The 26137-nt window shown below is 35.9% G+C and overlaps 1 non-coding gene across 1 annotated transcript; it reads right to left on the reverse strand.

The window, feature by feature from the left end:
- Positions 1 to 12761: 12761 nt before the first annotated feature.
- On the reverse strand, positions 12762 to 12868 carry LOC142169980 (small nucleolar RNA R71). The gene has a single exon (XR_012699599.1). It is a non-coding gene; the product is annotated as a small nucleolar RNA R71 (small nucleolar RNA).
- Positions 12869 to 26137: the final 13269 nt, after the last annotated feature.

Consider the following 26137-nt stretch of genomic DNA (forward strand, 5'->3'; position numbering starts at 1 on the left):
ACCCAAACTGCAACAAACCTTCGCTGAGTCCGTGGGAGTCCAACAACGAAATCCATAGTGATCTGCTCCCATTTCTACTCCGAAATCTCTATCTTCCGAAGCAATCCACCTGGCCGCTGGTGCTCATACTTCACATGCTGGCAATTTAGACACCGAGCCACAAACTCCACTATGTCCTTCTTCATCCTCCTCCACCAGTAATGCTGCCTCAAGACCTGATACATCTTTGTGGTACTCGAATGAATGGAGTACCGCGAACTGTGAGCCACCTGGAGAATCAACTCACGCAAACCATCCACATTAGGCACACATAGTCTGTCATGCATCCTCAATGCACTATCATCCCCAATAGTGACCTTCTTAGCATCACCGTGCTGGACCGTGTCCTTAAGGACAAGCAGATGGGGCTCATCATACTGACGCTCCCTGGTAGGATCATAAAGAGAAGACCGAGAGACCACACAAGACAATACTCGACTCGGCTCAGAAATATCCAATCTCACAAACTGGCTGGCTAAGGCCTGAACATCCAACGCCATGGGCCTCTCTGCTGCTCGTAGATATGCTAAGCTCCCCAAACTCTCTGCCCGGTGACTCAAAGCATCGGCCACCACATTAGCCTTCCCAAGGTGGTATAAAATGGTGATATCATAATCCTTAAGTAGCTCTAACCACCTCCTCTTACGCAAATTAAGATCCTTCTGCTTGAACAGATGCTGCAAACTCCGGTGATCGGTGTAGATCTCACAAAGAACGCCGTACAAATAGTGCCGCCGAATCTTTAAGGCATGAACAATAGCTGCTAACTCAAGGTCGTGGACAGGATAGTTCTTTTCATGCACCTTCAGCTATCTGGATGCGTAGCAATCACCCTACTATCCTACATCAACACCGCGCCGAGACCAATACGCGATGCATCATAATACACAGTATAAGACCCCAAACCTGTAGGTAGTACCAATATTGGGGCTGTAGTCAAAGCTGTCTTGAGCTTCTGAAAGCTCTCCTCACATTCCTCTATCCACCTAAACGGATCACCCTTCTAGGTTAGCCTGGTCATAGGTGCTGCAATAGATGAGAAACCCTCTACAAATCGATGGTAATACCCCGCCAAACCAAGAAAACTCCAGATCTCTGTAGCTGAGGACGGCCTGGGCTAACTCCGCACTACTTCAACCTTCTTCGGATCCACCTGGATCCCATCACTCGATACTACATGACCCAAGAATGCCACTGAGTCTAGCCAAAACTCACACTTTGAGAATTTTGCATATAACCGCTTTTCTCTCAGGGTCTGAATCACAGTCATCAGGTGCTGCTCATGATCCTCCCGAGTCCGGGAGTACACCAGAATGTCGTCAATAAACACAACGACGAAAGAGTCAAGATTGGGTCGTAACACTAAGTGGGCTAAGTGGGCCCAACGGCTAAATAGTGATTTTTTAAAAAATATCTAAGGCAATGCCTTGTAAATTTACTAAAGAACTATGACCTAAATTTTTTAATTCAAATTTAAAGACAAAAATATTGTAAAAAGATATTCAAAGAAATGCCTTGTAATTTTATTATAGCATTAAAAGAATATGGTAATATCTTTCTTAGTCTTCCTCCCCCCTATGGAATGAGCACAACAAGTTGCTCATACTACCATTGAGAAGAAAAAGAAGCTAATCAAGATGTGCCAAAATACAAGTTACATAATACATACTAATTTTTGTTCATACAAGTTACATGGTATCTCTTACAAATTTCATAAATTCTTCAAGGTTCGGAGGAAGTTTCGTTGGTGGTGGCGAAAAAGTAGCTTGGTCATCGCCACATCCATTGTCGGGAGAAGCAGCATCCTCAGAAAGTTCAGCTAGTATTTCTTTGTAAGCTTCGTCTTCCTCTGGTTGTGATTCAACAAGTCCAAAATTTCTTCTTTCCGAACGGATCCAATCTCTGAAAAGTACTAATTTTTCCAAGCTCTCCCTCATAGACGCTCTATAATCACCGAGTTGAAGTCTTGCTTGACTGAAAGCGCTCTCCGATGCCACTATTGAAACTTGAATAGTTAAAATATCTCGGGCCATTCTTGAAAGAAACGGAAAGTATTTTTCTTTGTCCTTTCACCATTGTAAAAGATTAAAGGAGCCGTCGGGATTCACTTCCTCAATTTTCTGTGATAAATAAACTTCAAGCTCATTTAGTTGTGAAAAATCATTACTACTAGAACCAATCTTAGTCCCGGGTTAAGTGGGTCGGTCCCGGGCCTAAGTGGGCCCAATGGATACTTTTTATTTTTTAAATATTTTTATAGAAGTTAGAGAAAAAATGGTAATAACAATATCTAAGGCAATTCCTTATAAATTATATTATAGAATTGTGACCTAAATATTTTAATTCAAATTTAAAGACAAAAATATTTTAAAGAGATGTTCAAAGCAATGCGTTATAATTTTATTATATCATTAAAAAAATATGGCAATATCTTTCTTAGTCTTCCTCCCCCCTATGGAATGAGCACAATAAGGTGCTAATACCACCATTGAAAAGAAAAAGAAACTAATCAAGATGTACCAAAATACAAGTTACATATTAATTTTTGTTCATATAAGTTACCTGGTATCTCTTACAAATTTCATAAATCCTTCAAGGTCCGGAGGAATTTCCGTTGGTGGTGGCGGAAATGAAGCTTGGTCATCACCGCTTCCGGGTGAAGCAGCATCCTCTGCAAGTTCAGCTAGCATTTCTTCGTAAGCTTCGTCTACCTCTGATTGTGACTCAGCAAGTCCAAAATTTCTTCTTTTCGAACGGATCCAATCTCTAAAAAGTACTGATTTTTCCAAGTTCTCCCTCATAGACGCTCTATAATCACCGAGTTGAAGTCCTGCTTGACTGCAAGCGCTCTCTGATGCTATTGTTGAAGCTTGAATAGTTAAAATATCTCAGGGCATCCTTAAAAGAATCGGAAAGTGTTTTTCTTTGTCCTTCCACCATTCCAAAATATTAAAGGAGCCGTCGGGATTCACTTCCTCAATTCTCTGTGACAAATAAACTTCAAGCTCATTTAATTATGAAAAATCACTAGTACTAGAACCTTGAGAACCCCTGAACCCTGCACAAGCACTAAGTGTTCTTACTCCCACAGTTCTTTTAGATGATTGAGAATCAGAAGAAGAAGGAGTTGGAACATTTGGTCTAGCATTATTTAATGCAACTTGATAAGCATTATAAATAGTTTGAACATTTATTCTAATTGAGGCTATTACTTCCGGAAGTTTAGGCAACTCATCATCTTCAAGTGCTAAATCATTATAAATAATTTTATACCAAAATTGAGGACCTCCTAATTTCATACAAGGATTTAACAAAACAACAACACCATAAATAGGGGGAATAGGGAAAAAAAAGTATTTTTTAAACTTTTTTCTCATAGAATCAATAGCAAGTTTATAAATTTTTCCACCCTTTAAAAAATGAGCAAACAAATTTGCAAGTTCTGCAATATAAACTAAACAGTTAGAAATAGTAGGATAATATTGCCCAGAAAATTCATTTGTAGCAATATGAAATTTTTCTAAAAAATCAACAAGCATTTTAACATTAGCCCAATCCCCATTCATAAGGTGCTCGTCATCATCACTTACATGTGTATTAAATATTGAGTTTATGGGATTTCTATATTCATATGCAACAACCAAACTTTCATACATGTAATTCCATCTAGTTGGACAAGGTTTAGGAACCTTTCTTTCTGTTAGGCCATATTCGTCGCATCTTTTAAAATATTCTCTAAGTCTACTTCTACGGTTTGAATGAAAAGGCCAGTTAAGAGCCATTTTAACCTTTTCAATTTGAATATTTAAAATTCTCATACCATCACCCACAATTAAATTGTAAATATGACAAATACATCTAACATGAAAAATGTTACTAAATGCAGGATTTAGCGTAGTGGTAAACAAGTCTATAGAATTTGTGTTATTAGTAGCATTATCCATTAAAACCGATATTATTTTATCACTAATACAAAAATATCTGCAAATATCCGTAATTGTGAAGCAATTATTCTATAAGAAATTATGCGCTTTTACATTATCCTATCCTCATCAATCCAATAGTTGGTAACAGTAAGGTAATCACAGGCGTTGCCACTTCTACCAATATCAGTTGTAATAGCAACACGATAATTTATATGAGTAAATAAATAGCGCAAATATTGTTCATATTTATGCTTATATTTATAAATATCTCTCGTTACAATTGTGCGAGGAAACCTTTATAAGTAGGATTAAAATAATTTCTAATATAATGCACAAACAAAGGGTCATAAGAAAAACTATAGGGTAAGCACATAACAGTTACCATTTTTGCCAATTCTTTCCGATCTTTTTTTGGATCATAATATAAAATACCACCGGTAACAGTGTTAATTCCCGATTGAAATTGATTTGAACCGGTACTAGGGTCAGCCTAACTAGGACTGGGTACACTTTTCCCCTCGGCCAAAGCTTTCAGACGTTCATATCTAACTCTATCTTTAGGGTATTTTTTTATGTGTCTAGTCAAAGTTCCCCCCTCCCCCCAACCTCCCGCGATCCAAAATATTTAAAAGCTAACTCCATACCACAAGTTTTACACTTAGCCTTATTTTGTGGAACTAATTGAGTAAAAAATGGCCAAATAAAAGATGTTTTTTGCCGTTTGGTAGGTTGTCTAGAAAAAGTAGGGGCAGTAACACGAGTATCATATGGGTCATCATTTGGATTAGCAGCGTTATCACTAATTGGGTTAATATCAGGAGCAGGACTAGTAGGTTTATCATCATCCGGTTGAGTTTCATCAAGATCAATTTCCTCATCATCATTTTCATCAATAGTATTATAATTATTAGAATAGAGAGTATTCATTAATTTATGGTCTAATTGTTCACCGGGTACAATATTATGGTAAAATTGACTCTTGGCAAATTGTAATAAACTATTATTGGTATCAAGAATAGTAGGTGTAGGACGGATATGGGGTTTGATTCGGGGAGCCGGGGGCAGGAGAGGAGGAACAGCAGTACCAGTAGATTCGCCAGTCTTGAATTTTTTCTTATTCTTATTTTTACTAAAAATATATTTTAAGGAAGACATCTTAATTAATAAACTAATAGGAAATAAATAAAACAAACAAAACTATAATATTAAGACTTAAGAGTTGGAACGAGTTTATCGAATTGACGAACAACCTGTTGAAAATTGATTATCGTGGAAGACTTGAAGACTTCAATTCACCAATTTCACAATTCTTTCACAAATTGTAACAACCTCAATATTTTTACTATTTTTTGGAATAAAGTAAGTAATAGTAGCAAGTATATAAGAAAATTAGAGAGAGACTGTGATAGATTGATATTGATTTTATAAGAAAAATGAAAGAATGAGGGGGTATTTATAGTTGAAAATAGGGACAAAGTGTAATTATAAAAAGTATAGGGTTAAAACAAAGTTGGGGGGTTAAATGACTATTTTCTAAATAGCCAACGGCTATTTTTTAATGCCCAAGAACTCTTTTTTTAAATAGCCAAATGGCTAATTTTTTTTAAAAAAATTATTGTTGGGCTCGTTTGGCCCGCCAAGGGACCGGTCTGGTCCCAGTCTCTTGGCGGGCCAAACGGTCTTGGTCCTAACGGTTCCTACTCAAGAACCGTTCCACGAGACCAGCCCAAGCCCACCTCTAACGGTCCTACTGGTCACGGCCCACTTAGCCCGCCGGTCCCGGGCCCGGACCAGCCCACTTGTCACCCTTAATGCGAAATGAGATTTGAACTCAGAATCGAAGGGTAAGTAACTAAATTATTTTCTAATGTAACGTCATGGTTGTTAAATGGCTTTTACTCTTGTAACTCTGGGGTGGTTTCATGGGGGCACAATTTTGTTTGGTCCTAATCCAAGAGGGTGGATGTTTAATAGAGTATTTTGATATCGATACGAATAGAATGTCATATTTTGAATTGAGAGACTATATTAAAAATTTTGGTTATACCACTGCTTTCTCATTTTATGTAAGGTCACCTTTCCATGGCAATTTGGTTGAAGTTAAAACTGACCGAGATATTTGTGTAATTGTTGATGCCCTTGAAAATAGGGATACTTTAGATATATTGTGTCTCACATGTGTGATGAGCCTATTGTGGTGGCCCCCCCCAACCCTATGTTAGAATATAGTGTAGTGTCTGGTAGTGGAGTGTTTTTTAATGATGCTGGGGTGGTTGGTGAGGAATCTAATGCTGCTTTTTTTGATGAGGTTGGAACTGGTGAGGGCTTGACTAGTGAGGCACCAACAAATGAGGCTGCTCAAAACCCAAGTAACCCTAATGAAAATAACCCTAACCCTGCTGGAGAGCCAACTGTTGAGGGTGACCAAATAGAAGTTTATGATGATGTTTTAAAAGAAGATGAATCTGATAAAGATACTGAAAACAGCTCAGCTTTTGAACATGATGAGCTATTTGAAGAAGGTGTTGAAGACTTGGTAGTGATGTGCATGAAGAGTTTAGGGATTTCAGGCAAGAGAGGAGGTCTTTTCAGAGAAAAAAAGAGAGGGTGAGAGCACCTGACAGTAAAGAAATTTCTCTAACTGAAGGAAGTCCTAAATCAAAACCTGATTTAGGATATGATGAACATGATGCTGCCCAACAAACTCCATGCCAAAAAAGGAACTTAGATAGTACTTTTTGTGGTGATGAACCCTACTATGGAAGCTCTGAAGCATGCAGTTTTGAAATAGATTATGAGGCAGATGGGGAAGAAGTTGAACAGAAGGTAAAAGCTTTCAAGAGGAAGAAGGATACTAAAAGAATTATATTTGACCCTACTTGTGAGAAGATTGTATGAGAATTGGGACTTGTGTTTGAGAATGTTGATAAGTATAGAGAAGCTGTGACAAAATATGCAATTCAAGAGAAGAAACAGATTGAAAAGTATGTGAATGAACCTGGAAGAGTTAGAGTGAAGTATAGCAAAGAGTTCTCTAAGTGGTTATTGTTTGCAAGTGTTAATGGAAATAGTAAATAACTTTATGGTTAAAACAATCCACAAGTGTGTAGAAACTAATAGAAACAATCTCTGCAACTCAAAATATTTGGCCAAGAGATTTAGGGACAGAATCATTGAACAACCAAACATAAGGATTTTTAAGTTTCAAGAAACTATAAGGAAAGAATTGGGTATTCATGTTGGCAAGACAACTGTTAGGAGAGCTAGGGCCAAGGTATTGACAGAAATAATGGGTGATCATATTGCTGAATTTTAGAGAATTTATGATTATAGGGATGAAGTACTAAGAACCAATCCAGGTAGCACTTGTGTGGTTAAAGTTGAAGAGAGAGATGCAAATGGTAAGCTTGTGTTTCAATCATTTTATGTCTGTTTTGATGCTTTGAAAAAAGTATTTCTATCTTGTTGTAGAAATGTATTGGTTTGGAGTGTTTTCTAAAGGGGGTATGTAAAGGACAACTATTGGTGGTTGTGTGTAAAGATGGCAATAATTAAATGCCGCCTATTGCATGGGCTGTTGTGGAGTATGAAAATGTACAACATGGTCATGGTTTGTGAAGTGTGTGCAACATGATCTTCAGCTAGGAGATGGCACAAATCTAACACTAATTTCTGATATGCAAAAAGTCATTTATATTCCATAACTGATTCTGTAATTCCTTATCATCTCCTTTTAATTTTTTATTAACAATTTATTTTCTTGTAGGGACTGGAGTGTACTATAAGAGAGCTTCTAACAATGGCTGAACATAGGATGTGTGCCAGACACATCTTAACTAATTGGTCAAAAAAATGGAGGGGTATTACGAGAAGAAATGCATTTTGGAGATGTGCAAAATCCACATATGAAGCTGAATTGAAGAAGAATCTGGATGAACTTAACATGCTATGTAGTAATATTTTTGAGAATTTGTTGTACTACAATAAAGAAAGGTGGTGTAGGATTTACTTCTCAGAGTTTAGTAAGTGTGATGTGGTAGAGAACAATATGGTTGAGTGCCTCAATGCATAGATTTTAGTTGCAAGGCACAAAACAATAATTACTATGCTTGAAGAGATTAGATTAAAGATGATGAAGAGGATTGCTCAGCTAAGAGACTTCTCAAATACATGGATAATTGACATATCTCATATGGCTTTGAAGGATTTACAAGAAAACATTTCAAAGTCAATGAAATGCATAATTCATTGGAATGGTGAATATGGTTATGAAATAGAGGAAGGGCTGTAGCTGCAGAGCATGGCATCTTAGAGGCATTCCTTGCCAACATGCCATTGCAGCAATGCATTTCAAGAAACTGGAGCCTATAAGGTATGTTGCTCACTAGTATACTAAAGAAACCTACCTCAAGACTTATTCACACTTTATTCAACCAATGAATAGTATGGACATGTGGCCACAATCTGAAAATCCACCAGTAGCACCTCCTAAAATCAAGTCAATGCTAGGGAGGCCAGAGAAACTAAGAAGGAAAAAAGCCATTGAATCCAGGAAAACAGGAAAGTTGAATAGGTGTGGGGGGCAAGTGACTTGCAACTTATGTAAAGCAAAGGGACACAATAAGAGAGCTTGTCCACATGTTGAATGTTCAACATCTACTGCTGCTGCTACTTCATCAATTGTTGTTGTTGTTGTTGTTGTTGCTTCAGCAACTGCTGCTGCTGCTTTATCAAGTTATGTTGTTGCTGCTTCAGCATCTGTTCTACATACTGGAAGAGGAAGTGGTAGAGGAAGGGGAAGTGCTCCACCTGCTGTTGCAGCTTCATCATCTTGTGGTTCAACAAGTCTTTCTGGAAGAGGTAGGGGAAGGGGAAGTGCTCCACCTACAGGTTCATCAAGTATGCCATATGATGGTTTAACAGGTGCTTCTAGAAGAGGAAGGGGAACTGGATGCTAGAGGAAGGGCAATAGGAAGGGGAAGAAGAACTGGTGGCTTTGAGAGTTCAAGTAACTTGGAGGGTTGGTTTAATTATTCACAGGGTTCTGCTAACAATGCTCCTAAAAAGGGAAGGAATCTAACTGGTTCGGGCCATTTTAAAAGGCCAAGGATGGTAGGGGTTGGTTAAATGGTTGCTGACAGTGGATACAGTGCTTTCAATGTAAGTATATAGTGATGTTATTCAATTTTTGTAGATAATCAAACTTAGGTTAACTTGCATTGCTCTACTTTCTTGCATCCTGGCCTACCAAGTCAAAGGGTTATGAATCTTGGAGCAAGAACAGTTACAAGTTCAGCAGAGGTTACTGGAGACATTAGATATCAGCCGAGAACAGGAATGAAATGGAAAGGAAAAGCATCAATAACCTCAAGGAGACTACAACAAATGAGGGGAGACAAAATAATTCAAACAAGGTCAAAGAGGGATGTTGCAGCAAAGAATGCAAGCAAGAACACAACATCTGGAATTTAGAACCTCTAACTACTTAGACTATGTATTATGCAGATTAAGTACTTCCTTTTGTTAATATTGCACTTGTCTATTGGCTTCTTTTTGTTGATACTGCACTAGTTTTGTTGTCTACCTATTCTGCTTATAGCAGACTCAAACAATTTATGCAAATGATCTATTTGGTATTGCTTTAGTTAATGTCGTTCATTGTTCTCTTGTAACTACGCACAGGCAGCAAATGATCTGTTTGGTATTGCTTTAGTTAATGTCGTCCATTGTTCTTATGTAACTACACACACACAATATATATGTACAAACTCAACTTTCATTCATTGTTGTTCAACCAAAAATTGGATATTAACTCCTTCAAACTACATAGAACTGGAGATTAACTCCTACGAACTACAGTTAATATCATAAAAACTAGATACTAACTCCAACAAACTACATAGAATTTGGACTATTACTACATAAATAGATAACATATAATCAGACACAACAAAATACATAAGATGCAATTCCTATTATAAAGATTCTAGCAGTGATTCATCTTTTCCTTTTGGTTCAACCCTTGATTGATCATCCGATGACCCTCTAACTCTTGCTCATTCTATATCCCATGCTCACTTTCCACCAATTGAGTATTCAATGATTCATAATTGGTTAATACTTCTTCAATCTCCCTCAATTTGTTCATCAGTTGTGGAACGACAAACCTAAAATGCTCATTAATAGCATCATCCCTCCATCGAAAAAAATTACAAGACATGGTCTGAAATTTGAAGAGATATAAATCATTTCAAAGTAACCAAAAAATAAGGACAATATCAATCCAATTGCCTAAATACTTATAACATAGTATAGGCAAGACCACAACCGCCTTCCATGGTTCCTAGTCGACCAAGAAGTTTGCAATGGCAGCAAATCTCCATGCTTGCAATGCACCTTCAGATTCAACATTGGGTCATGCTCGTCCATACAAAGTTGATTCAAGTTGATTCCTGCCATTTCAAACTGAAAAACAAAGAATTAGCCTAGATTAATTTCAATAGAGAACCCTAAAAAGAATCTGTAAAATATGACTAAGAAAATTAAAGATTGAGGAGGAGAAGTTAATACTATTGATGGTAGCCTATAATCTCATATTTTAATCGCTTATTGCACTCAAATTAAATATATTTTATTCGTTTTGAGCTTTAATGGATAGTTTTTTGTACTAATTGTATATTTTATGCCTTATAGGAGTGGTTTCGAGCTATGTAAATTTTATAGAATAAATTTGAGTAATTTGAAGCTTTAAAGTCTGAGTAAAATCCCAAAGGATTAAGCAATGATCATGTTCGAGAGTCGAGGACCAAGTCTGGACGTCAAAACGCAAGAAAAATCCGTACTCTGAGAAAATTCCACTGTCGTGGAGCGTGGGGCGCTGCACTTGTGCATTTCTCTACTGCCTGTCAAAACTAACTCCCTGGATTTCCCCACTAATGCCCTGCATGGCGCGTCGCCCCATGCGGCACGCCTGTGTAATTTTTACAGAGTAAATTTCCTATTTCGGCTAAGAGAAGGTGATTTCGTCTAGGACCGAACCCTACTTGGTATAAATACATGGAAAACGCTATTTCCTGGACATTTGACACATATTTGAACTAAGTAGGCTAAGGAAGATTTGGAAGAACACGAGCACAAGGATTTCATCATTCCTTCCTCACTCAAGATTCGAGTTTGGATCGAATTTATGTTTTCCTATCTTTTATTTATATTTGTGATGAATTGCTCCATATCTATGGAGTAGTTCTCTTTAGGGTTTGATGGATTTGGTGTATTGATGATTGTTTGTGGATTATAACTCTAGTTTTATGTATTGAAGTATTTTTGGATGATTTAATTGTTGCATCTATGTTCACTAGTTCATGTAATCGAGAGAGGTATAACTTGTAATATCTTTGCATTATCTTGTTTGTTGAGTTCATTAATTCTTCTTAATAATCGAAAATGGATAGTTGAATTATTGATTAAACCTAGTTAGGACAATAATCAAAAGAGATTTTCCTAAAGACCAATCCACTATGTATTCTTGCATATCTTCACGTGCTTAAAATTGGTTCATCTTGTGAAAGACTTAATCGAGAGAGGAGTTTTTGTTGAACGTTTGAACTAATAATTGAGTAAATTCGAGAGAATTACTTAAACATTAGAAGTGAATTATCTAGAGTTAGATCCCAAATAGTTATCTTGCACCTATCCTATCAACCCCTATTTTCTCCCATTGATAACTTCCTTGCTTATATTTGTTTCGATTGTAATTAGTAAATAGCTTTAGATTCTTAGTTAATTTTAGTTATTCATCATAAAAACCTCAATTGTTGATTCTCCTGGATAGTAGTCAAGCTAGAAACTACGAAAATACTATTTAAATACAATCCTTGTAGATATGATATTATACTATACTATCTTTGACTAGCGAGCATAATTAAAGTGGTATTTTGCGATCGTCAAATTTTGGCGTCATTGCCGGGGATTGGCAATCAATAGTGTTTGAATTAGTTTGTAGTGCTAATTCAGGAATTTTTTCTTTATTTTATTTTATTTTTTCTCTTTTTATGTTTGGTGTTCATTGAGTGTGCGCAGGTGACAGGTTTAGAGTGGTGCATGACTCAAGCCTCTGCAAAAGAAGTGCTATCATACGAGCCAGAGATAGAAAAACAACTGCGACAGCTGAGGAAGGAAATAAATTTCACCGAGACATCAGAAAAGGTTGGGCAATCCTCAACCAAAGAACATATGGTTGGAACCGGTAATGATAATGTAGATTTGGCTGTGAGAGAAGTAGCCTAACGACAAGAACAAGTTGCACGGGATGCTGAGGAAGCAGCTATTAGAGATGCACAGATTATCTACGAAGAAGAGAGGAGTCGGAGAATTGCTCAAAATCAACCTTTGGGTGCAAACCCAATCAGAAATATAGCTCTCATGCTTGGGAGACCACTTGGCGATTATGCTAGACCGGTCTACAATCAAGGTTTGTCAAGTGTTAGATAACCTCCCATTGCAGCTAACAACTTTGAATTGAAGCAATGGTTGCTTCAAACCCTCCGGAATTATTGTGTCTTCAGAGGGAAGCCAAATGAAGATCCAAACACATATCTAATGGACTTCGATGAGATTATGAACACTTTTTAATACAATGGTGTGTCACGAGATGCAGTGTACTTGAGGGCATTCCCTTTCACACTCAAAGACGATGCAAAACAGTGGCTTCGAAGCTTACCCGCAGGTTCGATTTGAACATGGGAGGATATGACCAGGAAATTCCTTGATAAATATTTCTCCACAGCTAAAACGGGCATGTTTAGAAGAGAAATCCATAACTTCTGCCAGAAAGATACTGAAACTATTTTTGAAGCATCGGAGAGGTTTAAGGAGATTGTTAGAAAGTGTCAGCATAGCGGAATTGAACCCTGGGTGCAACTGTAGGACTTTTGGGATGGATTGACACCGGCCTCACATAGAACATTGAGCAATGCGGCTGGAGGTCCATTGATGAAGAAGACTCCAGAGGAGATAGTTACAATTCTTGATGAGTTATCTAAAGATACAAATCAATGGCCCTCTGAGAGTGCTGAAAGAAGAAGATCAACTAGTATTCACCAGGTTGATGCTAACACATCTGTGCAGATATCACTTGATGCTATGGCCAAAGAGATAAGGAAGCTGACCTTAGCCTCGATACAAAGTGAGCCTCATGCAGCTTGTGATATATGTGGAAGAGGACACCATACTCATGAGTGTCAAGCCTCAACTAAGGAAGTGAATGTTGTGGGAAACTACAATTTCAATGCAATGGGTCATAGGCACCCCGGTTTTTCATGGAGTTCACCTGGGGGTACCGCGAATGCATGAAAACAAAATAACTCTCGACCACAGGGACAAGGAGCTCCTTCATTCCAAAATCAGCAGAGGCAGTAATTTTAGCCTCAACAGCCCATTCAGTCTGGCATAGAAGATCTTATAAAGGCCTTCATCTGAAAACTAATGAAAGGCTTGAAACTCATAGCACAGCTATAGGAGAACAAGGAGCAGCAATCAAAGAAATAGGTACTGGTGTTCAAAACTTGGAAATACAAGTTGGGCAGCTAGCCATTCTATTGTCTGAAAGGATTCCAGGAACTCTCCTCGTTGATACTAAGAGAAATCCCAAAAAAAATAGTGAATGTTGTGACCTTGAGAAGTGGACAAGTATTGAAAGATCCCACCCCACTTCAAAAAGATGTGATAATTGCAAAAGGAAGTGGGGAGCAGCTGAAAAGTGATAATGACAAGAAGAAGAAAGGCCCAATGAAAACTGAGAAGAAGAAGAAGGAAGAAAAATCAAGAAGGGAGGAACCTGAGAAGAGCAAACATATGCATGCTTTACTTTTCCCTCAAAAGTTGTATAGAGAAAAGCTGGACAAGCAGTTTGAGAAATTTTTGGATGTGCTGAAACAGGTTCATGTAAATTTGCCATTTACAGAAGTTCTCTCGCAAATGCCTGCCTATGCCAAATTCTTGAAAGAGATCCTTACGAAGAAGAGGAAAATAGAGTAGACCGCAATGGTCAAGCTTACAGAGCATTGCAGTGCTATATTGTAAAATAAACTCCTACAAAAGTGTGGAGATCCAGGAAGTTTTACTATAACTTGCTCATTAGGGACTATAAATTTTAATAAGTCTTTATATGATTCTGGTGCATCAATTAACTTAATGTCTCTTTCTATTTATAGGAAATTGGTGAAGGAAATTGAAGAGATAAGGTCGGTGCCAATATCTTTGTAGCTAGCAGACCAAACGACCTTAATACCCGAGGGGATAGTGGAAGATGTGTTAGTTCGGGTGGATAAGTTTGTATTTTTTGTAGATTTTATAATGGTGAATATGGAGGAGAAAAAGGAGGTCCCCCTCATCCCAGGAAGACCATTCTTAGCGACGTGTAGAGCTATACTAGATATACACGAGAGGAAACTCATGCTTAGAATGGGTGAGGAGACTGTGACTTTTCATATGATTGTAGAAAATGGGGCACGAAAGGAAAAACCAGCTGCACGTATTGAATGAAAAGTGAATGGCTCAAAAAGAGAAGGCTGCATTGAGTGAGAAAGACAAGTGTGGAGTGTACCCCAAAATGGCTGAGAAAAAACTGTCAGCATGGATGTGTGCATTAGTTCGGCCGTAAGGAATGGATCCCGACTTCGACTCAGACCCCGACTAGATGTTCAGGGAAGTTTCCTTTACCTTATGCTTTTTAATTGTGTGTCATGGGCACATACCACAACTTAAAGTGTGGGTGAGGGATATGTTGTATGTATGTATATTAGTTTTAGTTTTGTTAGTTGTAGTAGTTAGAGATAGAAAGAAAATAAAAATAAAACCATAAAAATTGAAAACATTTTGATTTTTCCCGACGATGGATATCATTCGACGGGTTTCATGAGCATCTATTTGAACCTTGTACCTCTCGTGAGCACTTGAATTTGTTATGAACTTTGTAAAAGTTGAAATGTGTGGTGACTGGTTTGGCTTTGGAGTGGAACTATTGAAATAAAGAGAAAGGTGCATTGTTTTGAAAAGGTAAAAGCCACTTGAATTGAAAAAGAAAAGAAACAAAATAATTGTATGGTTGTGAAAAATATTCCTTGATAGTAGTGACTCTTGATGTAATTGTGCTTAAAGAAGTAGGGAGTAAATATATATAGATGTGAAGGTGGAGTTATAGTTTGACATAAGTGTGGGGTTTTGAATGATTAATTGTATGTATTAAAGTGTTTAAGGAGGTGTAGTCACTCTTATATCTAAATGCATTCTACCCGTCCTGCAGTCTACATTACAACCAATTAAAGTCATACTTGATCCTTGAAAGAATAAGTTCAATTAGTAGAGTAGTACACTACGGGCAAGCTTATGGTACGTCTCTTGTGGCACATGAATGTTGTTTCTGAGAGTGAGTGAATTAGTTTTATCTTGAGTTCCTGATTGTTCTTAATTTCTATTGTGTGTGGAACTACTCTCTATTGTTGTGAGAGGGAACTTAATTCATGAAGGAAAGGTAATATCGTTGACCTCTGTGTTCGAGTAAGTGAGCAGGTTGTGAATAATACGTGGTGCTTTTGAGTTAAATTTTGAGGCTAGGATGTTACAGTATTGTGCTTAGTCTGTTTTAAATACTCTTGGTGTGATGAGTTAGGAGAGTTGTTCAAAAGGTCGTGTTCTATGTGAAGTGTAGTTTGATTGCTCGAGGACGAGCAGTGGTTTAAGTGTAGGGTGTTTATGGTAGTCTATAATCACGTATTTTAGTCGCTTATTGCACTCTAATTAACTGTATTTTATTCGTTTTGAGCTTTAATTGATAGTGTTTTGTACTAATTGTGTGTCTTATGCCCTGTAGGAGTGATTCCGATCTATGTAGATGTTATGGAATGAATTTGGGTGATTTGGAGCTTTGAAGACTGAGTAAAATCCCAAAAAATTAAGTCGGGATCATGTTCAGGGGTCAGGGACCAAGTCTGGACATCAAAACGCAAGAAATATTCGTACTCTAAGAAAACCCCACTGTCGCAGTGCGTGGGGCGCCGTGCTTGTGCATTTCTCTGCTTTCTGTCAGAACCAACTCTCTAGATTTCCCCACTAATGCACCGCATGGCGCGTCGCCCCATGCGGCACTCCTGTGTAATTTTTACAGAGTAATTTTCCTATTTCGGTTAGGAGAAAGTGATTTTGTCTGGGACAGACCCTACTTGGTATAAATACATGAAAAAACGTTATTTCCGGACATTTGACACATATTAAACCTAAGGAGGCTAAGGAGGAGTTGGAAGAACACGAGCACAAGGATTTTATCATTCCTTCCTCACTCAAGACCCGAGTATGGATCGAATTTATATTTTTCTATCTTTTAATTATATTTGTGAAGAATTGTTCCATATCTATGGAGTAGTTCTCTTTAGGGTTTAATAGATTTAGTGTATTGATGATTGTTTGTGGACTATAACTCTAGTTTTATGTATTGAAGCATTTTTAGATGATTTAATTGTTGCATCTATGTTCACTAGTTCATGTAATCGAGAGAGGCATAACTTATGATATCTTTGCATTATCTTGTTGGTTAAGTTAATCAATTCGTCTTAGTTATCGAAAGAGGCTAGTTGAATTATTGATTAAACCTAGTTAGAAGAATAATCGAAAGAGATTTTCCTAAAGACCAATCCACTAAGCATTCTTGCATATCTTCACATGCTTAAAATTGGTTCATCTTGTGAGGTTAAGACTTAATCGAGAGAGGAGTTTTTGCTGAACGTTTGAACTAATAATTGAGTGAATTCGAGAAACTCACTTAAACATTAGAAGTGAATTATCTAGAGTTAGATCCCAAATAGTTATCTTACACCTATCCTATCAACCCATATTTTCTCTCATTGATAACTTCCTTGCTTACCTTTGTTTCGATTGTCATTAGTCAATAGCTTTAGATTATTAGTTAATTATAGCTATTCATCATAAAAACCTCAATTGTTGATTCTTCTATATAGCAATCAAGCTAGAAACTACGAAAATACTGTTTAACTCCAATCTCTATGGATACGATATTATACTATACTATATTTGACTAGCGAGCATAATTAAAGTGGTGTTTTGCGCTCGTCAACTATACAAGAAGGCTGCAATGCAAAAAAAAAATCCCTTTTGATTCACCAAAATCGAGCTTCAATGGCAAATGAAATTGGGTGTGGAAGAAGAGAAAGGGTTTTAACCTAATTAAATAAATGGCATGTGACCGTTAAATAAAGGCATGGAAGTATAAATTATGTTATTCACGCGCTCACAAATAGAGCAGACATGCTATGTGCCAGCTGGACTACGAAGGTGTATTTTAATTCACTAAAAATATATACAGGGGGGTCATAAGATACCCGTATTTTTAAGGGGTGCAACTGAAACTTTGGTACAACCCCAATGGGGTAATTATGTATTATCCCTCTTTGTATTCGTCAATTTTTGGGAAGTTCTTACTTTCCAAAAACAATTATAGAGAAAAAATTTGGGACCAAAAAACTCATCTAGATTAGTGGTGGCCAAGTGGATAAAAAAGTAGTTATTCATCCACATTATTCACTAAAAAATAGGTTAAATAAAAAATGGGTCAAATATTGATAAGAATCATATTATCCACTTAGAAAATGGATAATCAGTGGATAATTAATGAGTTTAACTTTTACATTTGTAAAGACTCAAATTGGTGGTTCCCTAAGTTTGGGAGACTAAAAATTCTTCCAAAAGTAATCATATTCAAGAAGACGTGGATAATATGAATATTCATATTATCCAGCAGTTAGCCCATTTTCTATCCGTATTAGATATGAGTCGGGTCAGATAATTTATTTATTTTTGCATTACTCGTTTTCGACCCGCACATATCTGACCTGGCCGCTCGTTTGCCGCTCCTAATCTAAGTGCTCCAAATTATAGGACTCGTTGCCTATATCTCCGTTTATATTAATGATTTCAACTGGCAAAAGGAATAAGCATCTACATACGCTTGAATTTCTTAATATTTTTATAAGGCAATTGTAATGCAATTAAATTTTTCTTTCTATCTCTTTGATCTTATTTATTTGCTTACATTTGTTTGAGAGACATAATGTGCAAAAATGTGGCCTGACCATTTTATTCGTTAGAACTTTTAATCTTTCTTATTATAAAATTGAAAGTGTAAATTTTTTTGTTTTATCATGTTATTCAAAAACTAGTAATGTAATGTTTTATATAGTAAGGTGACCTGATAACTTAAATTAAAGGGTTATAACTTAAACTACATGACTTCTGAATAATGCAACAAAGTTACACTACTCATATACAGTGTTTAAATTATATACATCGTTAGTATAAGAAATTTTTACACCATCGCGTCATCTTTATATGTTGTAATAGGTAACTTGTCTTATTTTTAAGATTATAAATCACATATTTGAAGGAGGCTTACCTATAAATATTCTTTGAGTGACTTAATAGTGTAAAACAATTTATATTATCAATGTATATAACTTAAACTCTTACTAAAATTATCAGCTACCCACCAAGATAACGTGAATTTACTTTAAATTACCATTATCTGCGAGGCTAATTCATCATTCCAATTACTATAACACAACATAATATATATGTTGAGGGTAGGGCTGTCAAACTTGTCCCAAGCCCAAATGATCCGTCCAACTCGTCCAAGGTTGGGTTGGTTATTGACATGCTTATTTATTGAACTTAGTCGTTTTTGACCCAAACCCGTCTCAACTCATTTAAAGTTGGGCTGATTTTTAGCCCAATTGATATATAAGTAACTTTGCCAAAATATATTAAAAATATTTTTTTATTTGATATGTTATATATATGACCATAACAAAAAAAAACTTATTTAATAATTATACAATTCATATGAAAACAACACATATTAATTAAAGTTTGGTAAGATTTGGACGGATTGGACCGCTCAAAATCGGCGCAACCCCCCATTTGACACCTCTGGTGGAGTGATTAGTATACTCATGGAATACCTCCCGGTGTAAAATTATAAAAGAAAAAGTATAAATGGAATTCGACAAGGGGTCCCCTTTGAGTTTGACAAATTATGGGTTGATTTATGTAGACATGAACAGAGAAAGTGGGTTTACATCAATTTCAGAGGCCCCAATTACTCCCCAGTCAGCCAGGTAAGAATCCAGAAATAGTACTCAGACAAAAGTTTCAATTCTTTCTACATTAGCAGCATTCTGCACTCTGGCCAACTCTCCATATTCTCAAAGTAGTAGCAAATACATACTCATCCATTTCAATATATATAATCTATGTAACATAGTTTTAATTGATATAGAGTCTAGAAAGAACTAAAGAAATTTAAAATTTATGGTATTAAACATGCCATAGTATTTGTGTGACTATACAAAATATTGAAACTTGTGGCATTAGACATTTTTTAACATTTATTTAATTATAAAAGCTTCTCATTATATAAAATAAAAAGTTTAAAGTTTATTTTTTTCAAATATAGACTTTGATTATTTTTGGAATGCATTAATAAGGAATGCGTCACATATATTAGAAGAGAGGGAATATCGCAATTCATTACAAATTTAAAAACTAAAATTGGCTACGAATTTCGTCGCTAATCTATCGCTAAATTGCTCACATAACTTTTGATAATCTATTGTTAATCGGTAGCTAAATAGGATTAGTGACGAAAGTTTTTACTTAACTACAGAATTTGTCCGCAGCTAATTTCTATTTTTCATAGTGATTGTTGGATATCTTCTGCCTTTAACCAGATGTCTGAAATTTGAACCTTAAAATGAAGAATCATTTATAATTAGTGGCTTACTCAATGCGAACAGATTATAATATGTTACTTCATGCAGCCAATTTACTCTTTCTTTTCATTCAGCTGTCTTCAATTGCATCTAGAGACGGATTCAGATTTTTAATGCGACTGAGAGGTACAAGTATTTTGCTCAATCAAGTGATTTAAATTAATCATTTATAAAATATATACACACATATATTTTTGCTAATTAAAGTTTATGAGATCCGATGACCCTTCAAAATTATACATTGGTCTGCCTCTGATTGCATCATAGGAACTTCTCATTTCCTATTAAGTCGTTATCATTAATTCACCGAATATTTTGTTCAGAGTAAGTTGAATTTTGACAATGTGTTCTTATGTTTTGTATATCATTTTCGAAACATACTCCATATGTCATTGAGTTTTGGTGTATAGTCAAAATAGATGTGTGCCAAAACTGGAACTTAATTTGGTTCACCTAAGTTGTGACATTTCAAGTCTTTTATATTAGTGTTATTATTATAACTTGCACGTCTATTTAAGAAGATTCCCCACTAAATTTATCTCTTACTTCTAATAGATACAATATTTAATTTCTTGCTTCAAAACATGCAGCGGCTAGCCGCGTGGTTGAGCTTTAGCCGGACATATAACTAGTTCATTCCAAACACGTTATTCTAAAGGCAGATTAAAAATTTAAAATTAGTAAATACGACCTAAGAAATACCAGTAAACAACGGCCATGAGACAATAAAAATTGGATCATTTGCATCGTAAGGCCTTTTTTGAGGCCCTTCTTTAAAGGGTTCTTTATACAAATAGCCGGTCATATTTATTATTTTTTTTTTTAGTCATATACATAGATTATATATTAATTATATGCAATTATACACATATAATACACAAATTATATATATATTATACTTTTACAAACTATTTTTAGTTTAAGTAATTGAATGGGCGACTATTTGGGTTAATTTCTATCTCGTCGTTTGTTTGGTGAACTAAATTTCATCCTTCTAGCAACAAATCTAGCTCACTCGGCTAGCTACTAAGGACAACGAGGACAAAATTTAATAGTGGCCTCAAAAAGGGCCGTTTGTGCAAATGCCACATCAAAAATTTGAACGTATGGACTACTTTTAAAATGGAATTTTTACATTCTTATACATTATTTGAAACTTTATTACCATCCCTACTCAAATTTCAATTTAATTACATCCTATATACAAATTTATCAATTATATACACTTTAGAAATTAAATGAATATCCCTTTATATTAGGAATCAATTATTTCCCATTCTTATTCTCTCTCCCTCCTGCGCTCTCTCTCTCTCTCTCTCTCTCTCTCTCTCTCTCTCTCTCTCTCTATCTATCTATCTCTCTCTATCTATCTATCTATCTACCTACGTCTCTCTCTATCTCTCAATCCCTAATTCCAGTAATGTAGAGCAAAGGAAAAGAGAGCAGCAATTCCACTATTGGCAGCCATTAAAAAGCTTTGAAGTTTTGAATTCGAATTTGGGTTTTCAAAAACCATTATTTGTTTGAATTGGGTGTTATTGCAAATAATTGGGAATTCTTTCTACGTCTTTCTCTATCTCTCAATCCCTAATTTCAGTAATGTAGAGCAAAAGAAAAGAGAGCAGCAATTCCACCATTGACAACCATTAAAAAACTTTGAAGCTTTGAATTCGAATTTGGATTTTCAAAAATCATTATTTGTTTGGATTGAGTGTTGTTGCAAACAATTAAAAATATTATTTGGAGTTTATATCTCAATTTTAAGGGTATTTTGGTGAAGATTAGACTTGATTTTGGTTGAATTTCATATTAAAAGTCGAAGAAGAAGAAGAAGAAGAAGAAGACAAGACATACATTATACTTACGAAATTGTAGTAAAGTTGTAGTAAAATTGTAGAAAAATTATATTCTGTTGTTTATATATATGTTTTATTTAAATATTGTATGAAAGTTAAACAATATTGTAAAAAAATTATATTTAAGTTATATGATATTGCAATTGTATATAACTGGTAGAAATAATGTATGAAAGTTATAGATAAGTTGTAGATAAGTTGTATAATATATAATTAGTTATATGAAGTTTATTTTTACTATGTATAAATCAGATACAAAATATACAAAAGACATATTGTATAAAATTTGTATAAATTTTTTATTTAAGTGTTATGATATTCTAGTTGTAAACTTGTCACGACCCCAAATTTCCTCCGTAGGATGTCGTGATGGCACCTAGTCTCTAAGACTAGGTAAGCCTATCAATGCGGAATAATAATAAATATCTGAAATAAATAAACTACAATTCAAACAATTTTAACTTCCCAAAATCCGGTAGAAATAAGTCACAAGTTTCTAAGAATTTATTCTCAATGTCTCTATATGTCAAGATCTAAATAAAATATAAGGAAGCAACATAAAATGATAGAAGGGGACTCCGGAGTCTGCGGACGCTGGCAGATATACCTAGAATTCTCAGTGCGCAGGTAACTCACTGACGTCTAGGCTGGTAAAAATATATCTGGATCTGCACAAAAAGATGTGAAGCAGCGTAGTAAGAGTACACCACAACGATACCCAGTAAGTGCCAAGTCTAACCTCGGTAGAGTAGTGACGAGGTCAGGTGAGGCCCTACTGGAATATAATAATGGCATGGTAAAATATTTATCAATGTAGTAAAATAAAATGACATTGAAAATGAATCAAATAGTATGTCACATTTAATGACACAAAATAATTGCAAATAATATCTCGTGGAATCAAAACAGAATTTCCTTCAACTTTATGAAAATCACAACAATTAATTGAAAGCAACTATGGCCATAAATCAATATCAACAAGGGCACTACCGAGGTACCGCCTCGTAGTCTCAAGTTATAAATAATTTCACAATATCTCATTTCCTTATATCACCGCGGGAGCCTTCACAATTTATTTAAAGAAAATATTTTTTCCCGAAATAACATCCCGCATTTTAGCCACCCTTATCTCACCGCATGCGTTTCAACACCCAGACTTTATACCAATGCATGCGTATCAATATCACAATATATCACAAATTTCACCTCAAGTGCCCAATATTTAAACTTTTTCACAAAAAAATCAACAACAATAGTTTTCAATAATAAAGAGCTCACGACTCATGCCAGAATAATCCAAAAAAAAACAATCTTACGAAAATATTCAAGAATAAATAATTCAGGAAAATAATATTTCAAATTTTTAATACTTTACTTCAATATCAAATTTAAAAATGTCAAATACTTCATATTAATAATATTTAATTTAAAAAAAATCAACCTTCAAATAATGCACAGTATAAAAGAAATCAAGTTTCAATTAAACAAAAAAAATAATTAGCACGAAAAGGTCAAGCAAATAAAAAAAATATAAACATTAAATCAATAATGAAGAATATAACAAAATGAAATAATTTAATTAATGTGCAACAATGATCTACACAATTTAAAATATAATCTTTCACATTTAGCCCGTGTACACACTCATCACCTCGTGTACACGACTTTCCACACATTACAATTATCAATCCTAGGGGAATTTCCCCCACACAAAGTTAGGCAAGCCACTTACATCGACTTGCTCCAATTTAACCAAGTATTATGCTTTTTCCTCGATTTTCCGACTCCAATCGACTCGTATCTAGTCATAATTAATTCGATACAGTCAACAAAAATTATAGTAATCAATTTCATAAGAAAATATTATATTTTCAATAAAATTCAAAATTAGCTCAAAATTTGCCAGTGGGGCCCACATCTCGGAATCTGGCGAAACTTACAAAATCCGATAACCCATTCAATTACGAGTCCACCCATACCAATTTTATCAAATTCCGATAACAACTCGACCTCCAAATCTTAAATTTTCATTTTTGAAAGATTTTGCAAATATCTTGATTTTTCTTCCATAAATTCACGAATTCATGATGTAAATGAGTATGAAATCATGAAATATAATCAATATAGGATAAGGAACACTTACCCCAATGTTTTTTCGTGAAAATCGCCCAAGAACCGTGCTCCAAAAATCCAAAATGAAATGAATGAAATGACCATTTTTGGTCCTTAAGTTTCTGCCAATCCGTCACTAAAACTCCATTTTCCGTCACTAAAAGTCCATTTTTCGTCACTAAAAGTCCACCAGAAACTGCTCTATTAGCCTTCCTTCAATCGATCCTAACTTTATGTACAAATATCAAAATTATGAATGGTGTAACTTTCCGGAAATTATAATCAAACGACTACAACTTTCATGTTTTAAAATATTTTTGATTCCTCATGAATTTCGAGATATAAGCTTCCAAAGTCAGCTCCACACATCAGAAATTTCTGGCGAAATTTCTGGCAAAACTGCTCTACCAGCCTTTATTCAATCCATCATAACTTTCTGTACAAATGTCCAACTAGAATCAAAGGGCTACAACTTTTATGTTTTGAAAGTTTTCTGATTCCTTATAGATTACGCGATATAAGCCTCCAAATTTAGCTCCACGCACCAGAAATTTCTAGCGAAAGCAGCCTTCTTTGTCTGAAATCTATTCCGTTTACCTTCCGAAATCCACCCGAGACCCTCGGGACCTTAACCAATTATACCAACATGTCACAAAATACAATATGAACTTAGTCGAGACTTCAAACCACATCAAACAGCATCAAAATGACGAATCGCACCTCAAATCAAAATCTATGAACTTTGAACTTTCAAATTCTATATCTTGTGCCGAAACACTTCAAATCAATTCGGAATGACTTCAAATTTTGCACACAAGTCATAAATGACAAACAGACCTATTCCAATTTCCAGAATAGGATTCCGACCTCGATATCAAAAAGTCAACCCCCCCGGTCAAACTTCCCAAAAATTTAACTTTTGGCATTTCAAGCCTAATTCCACTACGGACTTCCAAATAAAATTCTGATCATGCTCCTAAGTCCAAAATCACCATACGGAGCTGTTGGAATCATCAAAATTCTATTCCGGGGTCGTTTGCACATAATTTGATATCCGATCACTATTTGAACTTAAACTTTTAATTTTTCATCACAATTCCATATCTCAGGCTACGGACCTCGGAATTTGATTCTGGGCATACGCCTAAGTCCCAAATCATGATACAGACCTACCAAAACTATTAAAATATTAATCCAAGTCCGTTTGGTTAAATTGTTGACCAAAGTCAACTCAGTTGAGTTTTAAAGCTCTAATTCATATTTTAATTCATTTTTCACCTGAAAACTTTTCGGAAAATTTTACGGACTATGCACGCAAGTCGAGGAATGATAAATAGTACTTTTTGAGGTCTTAGAATACAAAATTAATTATTAAATTTAAAGATGACATTTTGGGTCATCACATTCTCCACCTCTAAAACAAACGTTCATCCTCGAACGGAGTTAGAAGAAGTAACTAAGCTGGTGAATAAGTGTGGATAACAGCTGCACATATCATGTTCGGTCTCCCAAGTCGCCTCCTCGACCGGATGACCCATCCACTGAACCTTCACGAAAGCAATGTTCTTTGACCTCAGCTTTCGAACATGCCTATCCAAAATAGCCATTGGTTCCTCAACATAAGATAGATTCTTGTCCAACTGAACCGAACTGAAGTCTAACACATGAGACGGATCGCCGTGATATTTCCGAATTATGGAAACATGGAATACCGGATGACCGGCAAAGAGACTAGGTGGTAGTGCAAGTTTGTAAGCCACCTCTCCAACTCTCTCAAGAATCTCAAAAGGCCCAATATATCTAGGGCTCAAATTTCCCTTCATCCCGAACCTCATCACACCCTTCATAGGCGAAACCCGGAGCAATACCCGCTCACCAACCATGATTGCAACATCACGAATCTTCCGATTCGCATAACTCTTCTGTCTAGATTGGGCTGTATGAAGTCAATCCTGAATCAACTTAACCTTTTCCAAGGCATCCTGAACTAAGTCTGTACCCAATAGCCTAGCCTCGCCCGGTTCGAACCAACCCACTGGGGACTGACACCACCTACCATACAAGGCCTCATACGGAGCCATCTGAATGCTTGACTGACAACTGTTGTTGTAAGCAAACTACGCAAGTGGTAAGAACTGATCCCAAGCAAGCCCAAAATCTATCACACACGCACGAAGCATATCCTCCAGTATCTGAATAGTGCATTTGGACTGCCCGTCTGTCTGAGGGTGAAATGTTGTACTCAACTCTACCCGAGTACCCAACTCACGTGGTACTGCCCTACAGAACCATTTTGTAAACTGCGTACCCCGGTCAGAGATGATAGATACCGGTATGCCATGAAATCTGACAATCTCGCGAATATAGA

The sequence above is a fragment of the Nicotiana tabacum genome, chromosome 15, assembly GCF_000715075.1.
Source record: "Nicotiana tabacum cultivar K326 chromosome 15, ASM71507v2, whole genome shotgun sequence".
NCBI classification, from domain to species: Eukaryota; Viridiplantae; Streptophyta; class Magnoliopsida; order Solanales; family Solanaceae; genus Nicotiana; species Nicotiana tabacum.